The sequence below is a fragment of the Dendrobates tinctorius genome, unplaced genomic scaffold (genome assembly GCF_039654945.1).
Source record: "Dendrobates tinctorius isolate UK_male_01 unplaced genomic scaffold, ASM3965494v1 ptg000257l, whole genome shotgun sequence".
NCBI lineage: Eukaryota > Metazoa > Chordata > Amphibia > Anura > Dendrobatidae > Dendrobates > Dendrobates tinctorius.
The window spans coordinates 4,663,791-4,677,274 of NW_027361924.1; the positions used below are offsets into that span (position 1 = coordinate 4,663,791).

General features: G+C 46.5%; 1 protein-coding gene across 2 annotated transcripts in view; it reads right to left on the minus strand.

Annotated features, from left to right (window-relative positions):
* The window catches only part of RAI1 (retinoic acid induced 1), a 120,539-nt gene that overhangs the window by 55,040 nt on the left and 52,015 nt on the right, over positions 1–13,484 (minus strand). Inside the window, exon 1 of one of the 2 annotated variants that reach the window (XM_073558494.1) lies at positions 10,981–11,522. The exons of the other annotated variant lie outside the window; for it this stretch is intronic. The gene's annotated coding sequence lies outside the window, so the exon portion shown is untranslated. Of the gene's footprint in view, positions 1–10,980; positions 11,523–13,484 lie in introns of those variants that run through there. 2 annotated transcript variants of the gene reach the window in all.

Sequence of the window (13,484 nt, forward strand, 5' to 3'; positions counted from 1 at the left end):
GCAAGGATGGGACATTATTACTAGAAGTTGACCAGCATGAAGGACATTACAGGAAATGGCCTAAGATAGGGATTATTATTAAATAAAAGGCCCAAGACGGGGATTACGACATGATGGGTAACATGATACCTGGAAGGGTCCCAAGATGGGGAGCCTTGTTCTAGCATGGGGTCCTGGATGGGGGGCATTGTTATAGCATGGGGTCCAGGATGAGGTGCATTATTACTGGTAGGGGCCCAGGATGGGTGATATTATTCCAGGAAGAGGCTCAGGATGGGGAGCATTATTACTAAGGGGGGCTAGGATGGGGGACATTCTTACTGGAAGGGGACAGGATGGGGGCATCAAGGGACTGAGGGTGAGTGACATTATTACAGGAAGTAGCCAGGATAGGGGACAGTACTACATGGTGGATGAACACATATGACTTTATAGGATTTAGAATGCTACAAGGCATCTGGTCAACTTGTAGGTAGGGGCACAGGTTCAAATCTTGCAGCGGGGCCCATCGGACTTTAGTTACGCCACAGGTGATGGTCTTCTATGTAACACAGCCATCGACTCACTTCACCATCACTACAGGTACAGAAGGAAAGACGGGACTAATCACCAAAGCTGCTTAAAGGAGCTTTCCATTCTCCCATTACAAAACAGTGATGGGTACTATGAAGCATTAATAAATTAGGGGAGGAAATATCTTTTCTGGTTTGTTCAATTGCATCAAAATTGAAAATTGGTGGCTGGTCTGGGATCATAAAAAATAAAAAAACATAGTGATGCTTTTTTCACGTATATATATCAAATCAGTTCATCTGAAGGGGGTTGTACTGGCAGTGTAGCACTTAGATTTCTCCAAGCTCCAAGTAGTGGAGAAATAGGGGACATTATACCAGGAGGGGGCCTAGGACGGGGACATTATACCAGGAACAAGCCCAGGATGGGGAACATTTTTATAGGTTTCTGCCCAGAACCAGGGACATTGTTACTGGAAGGGCCAGGATGGGACATTATGACTGGAAGTTGCGCAGGATGAAGGTCGTCATTATAGGAAGCGCCCCAAGATAGGGGACTTCATTAAATAAAATGCTCAAGATGGGGGGACATTATTACATGATGGGTAATTTTATACCAAGAAGGGGACCAGGAGGGGGGACATTGTTACAATATGGGGTCCATGATAGGGGTCATTATTACTGGTAGGAGCTCAGAATGGGGGACTTTATTACTGGAAGGGACCAGGATGGGGGACATTATTACTGGAAGGGGCCAGGATGGGGGACATTATTACTGGTAGGGACCAGGATGGGGGACATTATTACTGGTAGGGACCAGGATGGGGGACATTATTACTGGAAAGGGCCAGGATGAGGGACATTATTACTGGAAGGGGCCAGGATGGGGGTCATTATTACTGGTAGGGGCCCACTGGAAGAAATTTCTGGAACATATCTTCCGTGTGTAAATGTCCCCTTAAAGTATTGCTGTATTTCTGCGTTCTAAAGACAGAGCGCCATGGCAATGAACGTGCGAAGTTTGCTGGAGCACCTTCCCGGCGAGATATTCATCAGCGACGTGACAGTGCAGCTAAGCAAGGCAATGCTTTGAACTTGTTTCTCCTTCCTCTTGGTGGAATAATGAGTCCTGACCCAGGCGTCCTCTGGATCGCTCCCCCGTCCACCTGCCCTCATCAGCCTGATCAATAGAGGATTCAGACACAATCCTTTTAAGAACCTGGTACCCGCCTAATCCGTCATCTAATGATTTCTATATTCTCCCTCTCCCCGCTTGTTGCCAATTATCCAGTCATCCAAATGCAGAAAAGGAAAGATGGAGGTGATGTCTATGGCTTCCAATGGAACTACAAACCCCAGCACTGCAGAACTATAAATCCCCCACAAAAGGAGGCCCAGCGGTGCTGCAGAAACATGCTGATCCCTAATAAGGAGGCAGCAGTATTACAGTGGGGAAAAAAAGCATTTAGTCAGCCACCAATTGTGCAAGTTCTCCCACTTATAAAGAGGAGAGCGGCCTGTAATTGACATCATAGGTAGACCACAACTATGAGAGTCAAAATGAGAAAACAAATCTAGAAAATCACCTTGACTGATTTGACAAGATTTATTTAGCAAATTATGGTGGAAAATAAGTATTTGGTCACCTAAACACATGCAAGATTTCTGGCTCTCACAGACCTGTAACTTCTTCTTTAAGAGGCTCCTCTGTCCTCCGCTCATTACCTGTAGTAATGGCGCCTGTTTGACCTTGTCATCACTCCTGTCCACAACCTCAAACAGTCAAACTCCACTATGGTAAAGACCAAAGAGCTGTCGGAGGACACCAGAAACAAAATTGTAGCCCTGCACCAGGCTGGGAAGACTGAATCTGCAATAGGCAAGGAGCCTGGAGTGATGAAATCAGCTGTGGGAGCAATAATAATAAAATGGAAGACATACAAGACCACTGATAATCTCCCTCGATCTGGGGCTCTACGCAAGATCTCACCCCGTGGGGTCAAAATGATCACAAGAACAGTGAGCAAAAATTCCAGAACCACACGGGGGGACCTAGTGAATGACCTGCATAGAGCTGGGACCACCGTAACAAAGGCTACCATCAGTAACACACTACGCCACCAGGGATTCAGATCCTGCAGTGCCAGATGTGTCCCCCTGTTTAAGCCAGTACATGTCCGGGCCCATCTGAAGTTTGCAAGAGAGCATTTGGATTATCCAGAAGAGTATTGCGAGAATGTAATATGATGAAACCAAAACAGAACTGTTTGGTAGAATCAAAACGTGTCATGTTTGGAGGAGACAGAATGCTGAGTTGCATCCAAAGAACACCATACCTACTGTGAAGCATGGGGGTGGCAACATCATGCTTTGGGGCTGTTTCTCTGCAAAGGGACCAGGACGACTGATCCGCATACATGAAAGAATGAATGGGGCCATGTATCCTGAGATTTTGAGTGCAAACCTCCTTCCATCAGCAAGGGCGTTGAAGATGAAACGTGGATGGGTCTTTCAGCATGATAATGATCCCAAGCACACCACCACAGAAACAAAGGAGTGGCTTTGTAAGAAGCATATGAAGTTCCTGGAGTGGCCTAGCCAGTCTCCAGATCTCAACCCCATAGAAAACCTTTGGAGGGAGCAGAAAGTCTGTTACCCAGCGACATGCCCAAAACATCACTGCTCTAGAGGAGACCTGCATGGAGGAATGGGCCAACATAATTTGCAAAATAAATCTTGCCAAATCAGACAAGGTGATTTTCTGGATTTGTTTTCTCATTGTGACTCTCATAGCTGTGGTCTACCTATGATGTCAATTACAGGCGTCTCTCATCTTCATAAGTGGGAGAACTTGCACAGTTGGTAGCTGACTGAATACTTTTTTCCCCACTGTATATATGGCCTACTTTATGGATCATCAGCACCTGATGACTTGTGGAACTATAAATTCCAGCATGTCCTGTGAAGAAGCTGAGGACCACTTCCCCACTGATCAAAGCCCCCATCCGAACAAAAACACACACTCCCCCAATTATACATCACGCTCCAGTGATGACCCCAGAAATGAGACGCTGCCATCATCCAGACTCCATGTCAGGGCCGAGACGCCGCGTGGGTCATTCTAAGCTTGACAACATCACAGAAATGGAGAAAACCTTTAACTTCACAGTAAAATCCACTCGCTCTACAAAAATTACCCTGAATCCAAAGATTCCCGGGAACTAGGAGTCCTAGAACCGTTTTGCACTGCGAAGGCGTAAAAAAAAAAGTGTAACTGGTTCATATCTTACACTGGGAAAGCTGGATCACAACTATAAGGCCACCAATGCAGCTTTGTCAGAGATAATCCAGCTTTCCAGAGTCCTGGGTGACAACCAATATGGCCACCAATGCAGTCGTTCTACAGTCTACCCAGCTTTCTTAGGAGTTCCGACAACCATTATGTCCATTAATTAAAGCTTTCTGGAAGTTAACCAAACTTTCCAAAAATCCTGAACGATGATCATCACAGCTTTCCTGGAATTCACCCAGTTCTTCTAAAGTCCTGAGTGACAACCAATATGGCCTCCATGAACACTTCCTATAGTCTACCCAGTTTTTCTACAGTCCGAAGTCACAACCAATTTGACCCCCAGTAAAGTTTGCACCAAACTTTCCATGTGTCCTGAGTGACGACCATTGAAGCTTTTCTAGAATCTACCCAGCTCTTTTATTATCCTGAGTGGTCACCAATATGGCTGTCATTACGGGTTTCCTATAATCTTATAACCCAACTTTTCTTGGGTTCTGAGTGCCAATCATTAGAGCCACCATGAAAGCTTTCCCAGTGTCCAGGACGGCAATCAACATAGCCACCATCAAAGCTTTCTGAGAGTTCTGAATGGCAATCAATAGAGCCACCGGTAAAGCTTTCTGACAGCCCAGAATGGCAACCAATAAAGCCAACATCAAAACTTATCGAGGGTCCTGAATGGCAATTGATATAGCCAGCAAAGCTTTTTGAGAGTCCTGAATGGAAATCAATAAAGCCACCAGTACAGCTTTTCGAGAGTCCTGAATGGCAATCGATATAGCCATCAAAGCTTTTTGAGAGTCCTGAATGGAAATCAATAAAGCCACCAGTACAGCTTTTCGAGACTCCTGAATGGCGATCGATATAGCCATCATCAAAGCTTTTCAAGAGTCCTGAATAGCAATCGAATTCTGTGTGATAACCAACAGGGCAGTCACTGCATCTTTTCTAGAACCTACCAAACTTTCCTTGAGTCCTCAATAGTAAGCAATATGGTCACAATTATAGTCTCTAATATGGACTCCGTTGATGTCTATCGGTTCCATCTTTTCCTAGAAAAGCTGGGGGGCAGAATTTTCAGTTTCCACTTTGAATATCACCCAGCTTTCCACGAGTCCTGAATGGTAAATCTGCTTTGTTATGCGATGATATAACAGCAGGAGATATATTGCTACCAAACTAGACAGATTTGATGCCGATGGGTTACATCTTTTCTTGGGAAAGCTGGGTGATAATCAACATGGCCACCATCTTAGCTTGCACATCAGAGGTCACTGAGCTTTCCCGGGAGTCTGAATGGCATATCTGACAGTGACCTGATCACTAGGTTTTGGGCTGATATATAAGGGGGGGGGGAGCATAGATTTATAGTCAGTGAGGAGTGTGCCCACCATGGGACACCCAGGCAGGGGTCAGTTGCTGCCCCCCGTGGAGTGGGGTGTATCGGCACCCCTGCTGTTGTGAATCCAGTCCCATGTTTTGCCAAGAGCGCAGTCCTGACAGGTTACGCATTAGGTGTGGGTGCAGATAAAATATGATGATGGCATGGGCAGCGCCATTATATAAATGTCAGAAAATAAAGGTCACGATTGTATAATTGTGTGATTTATTGCCGCGCGATCTATTATTGATGTGATCTGGAAATCAAATTAATGACCTGGAAATATCAGCCCCTGAGTTATGTAGATCTGCAGCATGGGTAACAGACGCTGGGCGACGGCCGCTAATGGCAGCCATTACGGTGCCCACTTTCTTTCTGCTGTTCTGTCTGTGCCAGTCTTTTCTAAGAATCGTAGATCATTAGCTCTGTTCATCCTCGGCAGCCTGATTCATGAACCTATAGGCCTTGTAATGATATCAGATTCTCTTTTTACCCCAAAACCTCAGGGAGAACCACACTTGGGGCACTTGGTGCCCATTGATGCCACCTGTAGCTGGCATGCCCTTTAGCACTATTGGGTCCACCACCGATAGCACATGTTCTAACCAGTCTATAAGTTCTCACCGATGTCAGGGGTAGAGATGGGCACCTGAGATTGGGAGAAACCCGACCTGATACCTTGTGCCACCAATCGGCTGTCAATTCGCACCCCTTGTGTGAAATGTCAGTATCCCCGGATGGGCAGTGCCACCGTCTCTCAGCTTCTCTCGCATGCAAAAAGAAACAACGGAAGACCCTTACCGCCCGATCCACCGGCCAGCCCCCTCTAAACTTAGGCACCAGAGGTTGGAGAAACCTGACCTGATATCTTGTGCTCCCAATGGGTGTTAATCCGCACCCCTTGTGTCAAATGTCAGTACCCACGATGGGCAGACTATTGTTGGTAGCACGGGCAGTGCCACCGTCTCTCAGCTTCTATCCAAAGTAAAAACTGAAGACCCCCTACTGCCTGCTCCACCGGCCAGCCCCCCTGTAAGCTTGGGCTCCACAGATTGGAGAAACCTGACCTGATATCTTGTGCTACCAATGGGTGTTAATCCTCACCCCTTGTGTCAAGCGTCAGTACCACAGATGGGCAGACTATTGTTGGTAGCATGGGCAGTGCCACCATCTCTCAGCTTTTAACCAAAGTAAAAACTGAAGACCCCCTACTGCCTGCTCCACCGGCCAGCCCCCCTGTAAGCTTGGGCTCCAGAGGTAAGAGAAACCTGACCTGATACTAGCACTACTAATCGGAGGCCAATCCGCACCCCTTGTATCAAACGTCAGTACCACAGATGGGCAGATTTATTCAAAGCAAAAACAAAAAGCTGAAGGCCACTACTGCCCGCTCCACCGGACAGCCCCCTCTAAACAGGCAACAGAGGTTGGAGAAACCTGACCTGATATGTTGTGCTACAAATGGGTGTTAATCCGCACCCCTTGTGTCAAGTGTCAGTACCCCAGATGGGCAGACCATTGTTGGTAGCACGGGCAGTGCCACCGTCTCTCAGCTTTTATCCAAAGTAAAAACTGAAGACCCCCTACTGCCTGCTCCACCGGCCAGCCCCCCTGTAAGCTTGGGCTCCAGAGGTAAGAGAAACCTGACCTGATACTAGCACTACTAATCGGAGGCCAATCCACACCCCTTGTATCAAACGTCAGTACCACAGATGGGCAGATTTATCCAAAGCAAAAACAAAAAGCTGAAGGCCCCTACTGCCCGCTGCACCGGCCAGCCCCCTCTAAATTCGCAGGATTGACCTTCTCGAGACAAGGCTTTTTTTTTTTCATGCTGCAGATCTGCGGCTCTGTGCAGGGGCTGTGGATTAATGGAGCCACGTTCTGCAGAGCTGAGTATTCTGCCTTTATGACCGGAACAGCAGTAAGAAGCATCCGCCGGTGTTATAATGTCAGGGAGAGCCGCCAGGAGGACTGGAGGAGCCACCAGACGCCTCGTAATGTGTTGTCGTAGGAGTTATAGTCCAAGATGAGACAAATCGGGAACCATTGAGCTCTTGAAAAAAAAAGGAGGACCAAAAATTGAAAATTAAATTTAGAATTTTTTGGAAATCTTTGCAAGTTTTTTTGCTCTAGATTTTTATTTTAACATTTTTCCAGATTTTTTTTTTTTGGCTCTAATTTGCCATCTCGCCATCTTCGTCTGTGCGGAGGTAATGCCGGAGCTGCTCAATCAAGATCTAATCATTTTTAATTAATGTGTGGATCATTTCGATGATGTCCTTGGCCACCAGAGGTAATCGCAGCTAGGAAAGGGGATTCGGCTCTTCTGAGCACTGACGTGCAGCTGGCAGCGCTCTACCAAGTGTCTCCCCGTCCGCCTGGCATCACGCACCGCTTAGGTTTTGCTCTTGAAGAGCTTTTCCCTCCAAAAAAAAAATGTTTTTTAAATTACCAGTAAACTAAAGACCTTGAGTTGTCCTCTCCCATCCAGTCCTCTGTCCGGCTATTCCTGGCCAACACTCATTTCTGGCATCCAGGAAGCTCCCAGGAAAAGAGGAGACCCCCCGGATGAGTTGGCAAACCTCCCGGGCACCAAAGAAGCCTCCTGAAACCTCCCGGAAAGGAGCCAGCACAGAATGGTTTCATCATCAGCCTCGGCCCTTGTATCCAGATGCACATTTATGGGGGTGTGGTCTGCAAAAAGGGGGCGTGTTTATGCTTTACAAAGTTTGGCGAGCTCAATTGTCAACTATGGACTACCACAGAGTTTCATCTAAAATAGAAGGTCCCACTAGGAATAGCCAAAAACCAAAGACAGAAGAACTCTACCCAAATCTCACTTTTCAGACCGAGCTGGAGTCCCCCTTTAAGACTGTATAAATCTTTATAAAAATGTGATTCCAGAAGAAGTAATCTGTAATACTTGTCAGCTGACTAAAGGGAATGCTGAAATCATAATTCCATCCTGTGCATAGATATGTCAAAATGATATCATTTTCTATACTTGCAGCCACCACTAGAGGGAGCTTAATGCAGACAGTTTGTGCATGGAACGCAACAATAAATCTGTATACATAGCGATCCCCCTAGTGGTGGCTGAATACAGGATCTTATCATGCATCTCTGTATACAGGGAGCTCCCCATAGTGGTGAATGCAGACAGGATCTTATCATGTAACTCTCCATACAGGGAGCTCCCCCTAGTGGTGACTGCAGACAGGATGTTGTCATGCATCTCTGTATACAGGGAGCTCCCCCTAGTGGTGACTGCAGACATGATCTTATCATGTATCTCTGTATACAGGGAGCTCCCCATAGTGGTGGCTGCAGACAGGTTCTTATCATGCATCTCTGTATACAAGGAGCTCCCCCTAGTGGTGACTGCAGACAGCATCTTATCATGTATCTCTGTATACAGGGAGCTCCCCCTAGTGGTTGCTGCAGACAGAATCTTATGTATCTCTGTATACAGGGAGCTCCCCCTAGTGGTGGCTGCAGGCAGGATCTTATCATGTATCTCTGTATACAGGGAGCTCCCCCTAGTGGTGACTGCAGACAGCATCTTATCATGTATCTCTGTATACAGGGAGCTCCCCCTAGTGGTGGCTGCAGACAGGATCTTATCATGTATCACTATATACAGGGAGCTCTCCCTAGTGGTGGCTACAGACAGGATCCTATCATGCATCTCTGTATACAGGGAGCTCCCCCTAGTGGTGAATGCAGACAGGATCTTATCATGTATCTCTGCATACAGGGAGCTCCCCCTAGTGGTGACTGCAGACAGGATCTTATCATGCATCTCTGTATACAAGGAGCTCCCCATAGTGGTGCCTGCAGACAGGTTCTTATCATGTATCTCTGCATACAGGGAGCTCCCCCTAGTGGTGGCTGCAGACAAGATCTTATCATGTATCTCTGTATACAGGGAGCTCCCCCTAGTGGTGGCTGCAGACAGGATCTTATATATCTCTGTATACAGGGAGCTCCCTCTAGTGGTGACTGCAGACAGGATCTTATGTATCTCTGTATACAGGGAGCTCAGACAGAAATATTATATATTTAATCTGTGCCTAACGTTGAACCTATAAGAGATTGAAAAAGCTTTATTTGATGTAGTATTTTCTAACCTGTGAATGATTTCCAGTTTGCAGTCTTCTAACCAACGGGACTATTATTTTCCCTGAAGCCATCTGTGCTATTTTTTTGTTAGTAGACAGTTCAAAGTTATTTTCGGAAGTTGCTATTTAAGCAATTCTATAATATATTTTTATAGGTTGAGGGTAGGCATGAGATCCCAATATGTTACCTGTCATGGGCAAAAAAGCGAGAGAAAAAGTAGCATAGGTGCAATTAGCAGGTGCACGCCGGAATGCCAGTGTCAAGCGCTTGGTGCCAAGGATGAGATAGGGGAACGAAGGGGGCATGCAATATTAAAGCAGTCATAGAAATGCCCGGGGCACTCACATATGGCCCATGTGTCATCATCTGGACAGATTGTTGGCACCATGATCGCTTGTTGGATTCAGGAGGAATGCTGATAAAGGACAATCTATAGAACTTTAGTCCTTCATGTGTCAGCAATGGGAAGATGAGACACTAATCTCCCCAGGATCAAGGGCTGTGAACAGCTACATGTCCATCCTATAAATGCAATGCAAAGACCGGGGATTTAACCCCTTCTATGTGAAGGTCTGCCCCCCACTGCAGCATAAACAAGCCATTTTTTTGGGGGGAATCAGAGCAATATATATTGCAGAGAGGGGGAGGAGGGGTATGAAGCTGCAAGTCAATTTGATGTTGAAATGTCTGACAGCGAAAGTGGAATACAAGATAAAAAAAATCAGACGCATTTCTGTCCGACCACACTACACAACGCATTTCGGGTCATCCCATTAAAAATGAGTAAGAAAGAAGTAAAAATCTAAGACTGATGATGGGAGGGAATGGGTTAAAAGGGTACAAAAATGAGTTCTATATCTGAAAAAAAAAAGGTTATATGACCGCACCACGGAGAGTGATGTCATGTCCCGGTGACAAGTTAAGTGGCTCCTATATCATCCAGGGACATGAGGGATTTAGGCAGGTGCAATTTATTTTAATGGTGTCAATCAAGTCGTAAAAAAAAAGCGACAGCATCTCCCCCCCACCACCGGCCATGTAAGAGTTAACAGAAGTCCCCATGATGGATGCCATCCTAATGGCTTGCAAAATTTAACTCATGACGTGCCAGGGACAAGGTAGATGAGGCATTCTCTCCCATGTCGGGGACCACTGCAGTGGATCCGACACGTCGTGTCGGGTTCCTTTTTGTCCACGTCCCTCTACAACCATAGAAATGGCATCGAATCGCTCATCATAGAAGGGGATAATGCCCTTGCATTCAGACTAATTACTCCGGGCGATCACTTTTTTAGGGGGGAAAAAAAAATTCCCTGAACTGTAGCGAGCCAATCCATCATTGCCAGAACTATATGAAAGCCCCATATGTCAGTATCGCGTAGGACCAAGTGGGTGCGCGGTGCCACCATCGAGCGCCCACGGTTTACAAACAAGGACATGCGGGAAGTTCCAGGTGTCATCTCCAGGATCTGTCCACAACCACAAGAGAAGAAGAAATAGGATAAGGACCGTCATGTCCATGGTCATCCTCCAAGTCATGAGGTCTACTCTCCCAACCATTGACCACCGAGCCAAGCTCCGCATTGTTTACAAAGTCAACTCCGAAGAACGCCGACCCCCCTTCCACACCTACAATTGCCCCCCACCTCCCCAAAATGCAGAAAAGGTACCTGAGATGTCTCCTCAGCTTCTACGCTCTGCTCCGCTCCAGCGCGGTGACCAGGTTATGTCCCTTAGATGTGAAAAATGGCACAATTCATATTTTTCATCCTCCTCAGCAGCAATCCCTTCAATGCTTCTCAGCGGTGATTATTCACAAACCACTGGGGATAAGAGGTAATTAGGAACGGCCGCCGTAGCATCCAGCCTGAAAATGTAGAGGCAGAAGTAGGAGGGGTACGAGAGTAGACGGTGTAGTGGGGAGGAGAGCGCGGGGTTGGGGCGAGAGGAGGGGGTCATTGACAGTGTCTATTGAGACATCAGGTCGGGGGGCTTTGGATGTGCCGAGATGCTGCTGGCACGGCAGCCTTTGTTTGGGGAGTAAGTGGCGTGCCCCCCCTCCCTTTCGCCTTTCGTGTGCTGCGTTTGTGCGGATGAGCGTGTGGCTCGCCTGCTTGTGCCAGGAATAGAAAGCAAAGGAACCCGAAATGCCAACCAGAAGGGTCAGGGAGAGACGGAGAGCTCTGCTCTTTGCTTGCTATCCTCAGGAGACGGAAGATTGAGGAGAGGGCGGCGGGCAGACAGGCGGGGGGCGAACCAGCTCGACTTCTAGTGCTCTCATCCAGATTCTATTCCCCGGCTCCATCAATAAAACATCCGAAATTCTATCAGTCATTAACTCTTCCAAGGTCACCTATAGGAAGGTGCGGGGGGTGACCACCACGGGCAGAGCAAGATCCAAGGAACCGGTGGGATCAAGGCAAAAAAACATAAGCCACAAACCCAACAATTACTCCATGTTCAAAAAAACTAAAATTTTTCCCCAAAAATTAGATGGCAGTCATATTGGTCATATGCCGTAACAGACTGCTGGCCAGCAGGTGGTTTGACCACTTCTTAGGTCTTCTGGCCGTAACAGACTGCTGGCCAGCAGGTGGTTTGACCACTTCTTAGGTCTTCTGGCCGTAACAGACTGCTGGCCGGCAGGTGGTTTGACCACTTCTTAGGTCTTGTGGATTGGGGGTCGGGGTGATAAAGGGAGCAGCAAAATTCTAACGCGAAGGTTTGGGTTAACCATGAGGAGAAATATCCAAGGGGCGACCATGAACCAAAAAGCTCAACGATTTTTGCCCCTTGGTCAAATTTTTTGTTGCTTTTCCAAAAATTTTATTGCATCCCAACATGGCTTCTATTTCGACTCCCCACAAAGTTGTCACCTAGTTCTTCTGGGCCCAAGGATAAGGATGTGTCATATAAGTTGGTGGGGTGACCACAGGAAGCGCTCCCAAATTCAGTGAAAGGGAGAACTTCTTTATAAGGGGGGAAATTTTTTAGTAAAAATTGTGAACTCAGGGTGAGGTCCCTTTAAGAAATTTCCGAGATCTACCTCAAAGGGGGTCGCCTCCATAGGGAGGGGTGGGGAAGGGAGAACTCCCAAATGCATCCACTCATTAAAATGACAGCAGAGCCAAGTACAAGTCGTCGGCTCTGTCACCAGGTGCGACTCTCTGTGATTAGAGGAGACACCAAAGAGACTCCGGATCAGAGGATCCTTTGTGAACGCCCCGAGCACTTTCCTATTACAGATATACACTGAACGCTGTGATTAAAAATAAATTCAATCCAATCTGAGAATTACTGCAGCTTCAAGCCCCACTCCTAACCCCCCCCCCACGTCATAAAATGCCGGGTATACAGTGGAACTAAAAAAAAAAAAAAAAAGTCTACACACCCCTGATAAAGATGCAAGGTTATTGTCATATTAAAAAAAAAAAATCATAAAAAGAATGAATAATTTCAGAACTTTTTCTAATTTTAATGTACCTCATAATCTGGACAAATTCATCTTTTCTGGTGGAAAAAAAGAAAAATAAAGAACTTAAATAATGTGGCTGCATAAATCTGCAAACCCTTAATCTAACACTTTGTTGAAGTCCCCTCTGAATTTCTGACGCCATTCAGTCTTTTTTGGGTCTGAGTCTATAAGCGCGGCACATCTAGAATTGTCGATCTTTGCCCCGTCTTCCCAGCAGTAGCTCCAGATCTATTCCACCGTGGGGGCATCTCCTGTGTACAGCGCCTTCTTCAGGGCACCCACAGATTATCATTTGGATCCAGGTCTGGGATCCGGCAGGGCCTTACCAAAACTGTGATTTTCTTCTGGAGAAGCCATTCTTTTGTTGATTTGGGGGCCTCTTAGGGTCATTATTGTGAAAGGTGATGTTTCCTCTTTATCTTCAGCTTTTTAGTAGAAGCCTGAAGGTTTTGTTATAAAATTGACTGATATTTGTAAATGCTCATACTTCCCTCCTCCTTGACTAAAGCTCCATAGCTATCTGCAAAAAACATCCCCAAAGCACAATGCTGCCTCCACCATGCCTCATTGTGGGGATGGTGTTCTTCTGGTGATTGGCTTTCCACCTTTTGTAATTATGGTTAAAAAGTTCCCCCTTTGTTTCAACAGACATAACACATTCCCCACATACTTTACTGCAGACTAGAAGGATGTTTTTCA